General features: G+C 45.2%; 1 protein-coding gene across 3 annotated transcripts in view; it reads right to left on the minus strand.

The window, feature by feature from the left end:
- SNX25 (sorting nexin 25) overlaps nucleotides 1-3,071 on the minus strand; it is a 113,096-nt gene that overhangs the window by 97,863 nt on the left and 12,162 nt on the right. Inside the window, exon 1 of one of the 3 annotated variants that reach the window (XM_081521738.1) lies at nucleotides 2,017-2,844. The exons of the other annotated variants lie outside the window; for them this stretch is intronic. The gene's annotated coding sequence lies outside the window, so the exon portion shown is untranslated. Of the gene's footprint in view, nucleotides 1-2,016; nucleotides 2,845-3,071 lie in introns of those variants that run through there. 3 annotated transcript variants of the gene reach the window in all.

Raw genomic sequence — 3,071 nt, forward strand, 5'->3', positions numbered from 1 at the left:
CCGGGTGTTCCTTCCTGGAACTCAGTGCTGAGTCCTACCAGGTCTAAGTTAACACCAAATTAAGTAGAGATGCCTTATTTATTATATTCCTTATGGCCAGCACATTCTGACAGATTTGTAATTAAACACTCCATGGGCTATCTTCATTATTCTCTTTGGTAAGCTGGGAATGGTGTCTGTCTGAATTCATTGGGATACTGTAAGGATAAATTAAGTGAAAATTTGACATTTAAAGTATTACAGTGTAAATAGGTATACAACACCCAGTCTCTGTAAGGATAAATTAAGTGAAAATTTGACATTTAAAGTATTACAGTGTAAACAGGTATACAACACCCAGTCTCTGTCGATAATATGTAATGAATCTTCCCCTTCACTATTTAGTAAGTGTGCTAGCTGCTCAGTCATGTCCAACTCTGCAACCCCATGGACTGTAGCCAGCCAGGCTCCTCTGTCCATGGGATTCTCCAGGCAAGAATACTGGAGTGGGTTACCATTTCCTTCTCCAGAGGATCTTTCCAACCCAGGGATTGAACCTGGGTCTCCTGCATTGCAGGCAGATGCTTTACCGTCTGAGCTACTAGGGAAGCTCATTCATTATTTAGCATACTTCTCCTTAAAGCCCCTGGCTCTCCTTAAAGGTAGCCATAGGGTTACAGAGAAAATCACTGTATTTGCCTTTGCCCACTTTGGGTAAAATTATGTATACGTATTCACATGAATCAAAATACCTAGATATCACTATAGTTTCTTCTGCTGATTCACTGCAAGAACATAACAGGTCTGTTAACCTAACTCTCTTGTAAACTTTCAAGCAGAGTGTAGTTTACAGAAAATATGGTTGTAAGTGCCATCAAACTTCAAAAGAAGTGAAAAAATTATAAAACACTTTAAAAACAAATAGTAGACTGCTAAAGCTTAAAGGAAACATACTACAGCATTTGGAAGAGGAAAACTAATCTGTGAACAAAATTTTAGGACATTGATATATAAATTATGCTGAGTGGGCCTCCTCAAGTAAAAATATTCATGTTGGGAAACTTTCAGGCAGAAGTGTCTTTGTATTAATCTTCAAAGAGAAAGAGAATTACAAAGGAAAGTACTGTACACTGAATTAGCTGGTATCAAGACAAAGAAATGACAAGGGTAGATCCCCCAAAGAGGATAATTTCAATTTATCCACGTTTTGACCTGAAACTTAAGGAAATAGAGTATGTCAATTATCTACAGTCATATAACAAACTATCACCAAATAACAACCACTGGATATGTTTATAATTTTGCAGGTCAGTCAATGGGCTGGGGTCAGTTAGGTCAGTTCTTCTCTTCTTGCCTGAGCCACTAATGATGCTGTGATATCCTGGTGCACAAGCTAGGGCTGCTCTGGCTATGGAGCCTCCATTAACATGGCTTGTCTCTGTTCCCTGAGTTCTCATCCTGCAAGAGATTGCTTGGGTCTTTTCACATGACCATGTCAGAGATAAGATATACAAGTTCTTTTTAAGCTTTTGCTTGTGTTACATTTGTTAACATCCCATTGGCCAAAGCAAATCATATTGACCCAAACCAGGAATTAAATGAGAGGGGGGCTACATGCAGGTGTGCTGAGCTTTGTCCATCTTTGGAACAACGAATTACATCTCTCCATGTTTAAATCCATGTGAAGGCCCCCTCCCAGGCAGCGCAGCGGTAAAGAATCTGCTTCCAATGGAGGAGACTCAGGTGCAGTCCCTGGGTGGGAAAGACCCCATAGAGGAGGGCATGGCAACCCACTGCAGTATTCCTGCCTGGAGAATCCCACGGTCAGGGGAGGATGGCCGGCTACAGTCCATAGGGTTGCAAAGAATCAGACACAACTGAAGTGACTGGGCATGCACGATATGGCTTGCCAGGCATTTCTTTCTCTACACTTTCATGTAAAAAATATTGGGTACCTATTGTATTAATTTCCTGTTGCTGCTATAACAACTTACTACAAATTCCATGGTTTAAAACAACACGAATTTATTATCTTACCGTTCTGGAGGTCAAAAGTCTAAAATTAAGGTATGACCTGGGCCGCTTTTCTTCTGGAGGCTTCAAGGGGAGAATCCTTTCTTTTCCCTTTGTCAGTTTTCAGTTTATGACATGTTCCTTCAGTGGTGTCGGATTCTTGGCGACCCTATGGACTGTAGCCCGCCAGACTCCCCTGTCCATGGGGAATCTCCAGCTTCTATCAAATATACAGCAGGGTATTAACTATAGTCATCATGGTGTATATTACAAGCTCTTGCTTCCATGGCCATTTTTTTTTTTATTACTGACCCCAAATCTCCTGTCTCCCCTCTTATAAAGACCCTTGGGATTACATTGAGCTTGGGATAACCTAGGTTGATGTTCCCATCTGAAGATCCTTAATCACAGAGCAGTCCATGTTGCTTTATATTCACAGGTTTGGGATTAGCAGGCTGGCATCTGCGGGGTGCCACTGCTCTGTCGCACCTACTATGTGCTTGCGAGTTCAAACACGAAAAAGGGCTGCATTCAACATAGTGGACGGAGATCATTTTTCTTAGATTGTTTGAACTACCCATCTCATTTACCAGTAGTCAGAGGACTTTCTCATGTGTTTACCAGCCCCTGGCCCACAGGGCTGTTTAAACTGAACTTTGCTGATATAAGCATATTTATATCAGCTGCCTCCATATTTATTATTACTGTTGCTGTTTGGGTACAAAATTACAAGACCATCAAAGCAGCTTTCCTCGTTAACAGCGGAGGCGGCAGCAGCAACACCTTGGCGGGGCCGGGCACAGCCGAGGGTCCGGAGGTCACTTTCTTCCCGCGTCCCTTCCCATCCGAGACGGGGCCCGCTGGCCAAGCCCCGCGCACGGCGCCCCCCGCGCGCCCTGGAGCGGGGCGGGCCCGCCGCGCTCTGTGACGCCCGCCGCGAGGAGCCTCCGGCACCGCCCGGTTCCCGCGGGACCAGCGACGCGGCCCCCGGCGACCTCCTTTCCCGTTCCGCTCTCTCCGCCTCCGGAAGCTCCGGCGGCCGCCGGGGCCGCGTAGAGGGGCTGCGGGAGCGCGCGCGC

Source organism: Giraffa tippelskirchi, chromosome 8, assembly GCF_054371585.1.
Source record: "Giraffa tippelskirchi isolate mGirTip1 chromosome 8, T2T-mGirTip1v1.2.pri, whole genome shotgun sequence".
NCBI classification, from domain to species: domain Eukaryota; kingdom Metazoa; phylum Chordata; class Mammalia; order Artiodactyla; family Giraffidae; genus Giraffa; species Giraffa tippelskirchi.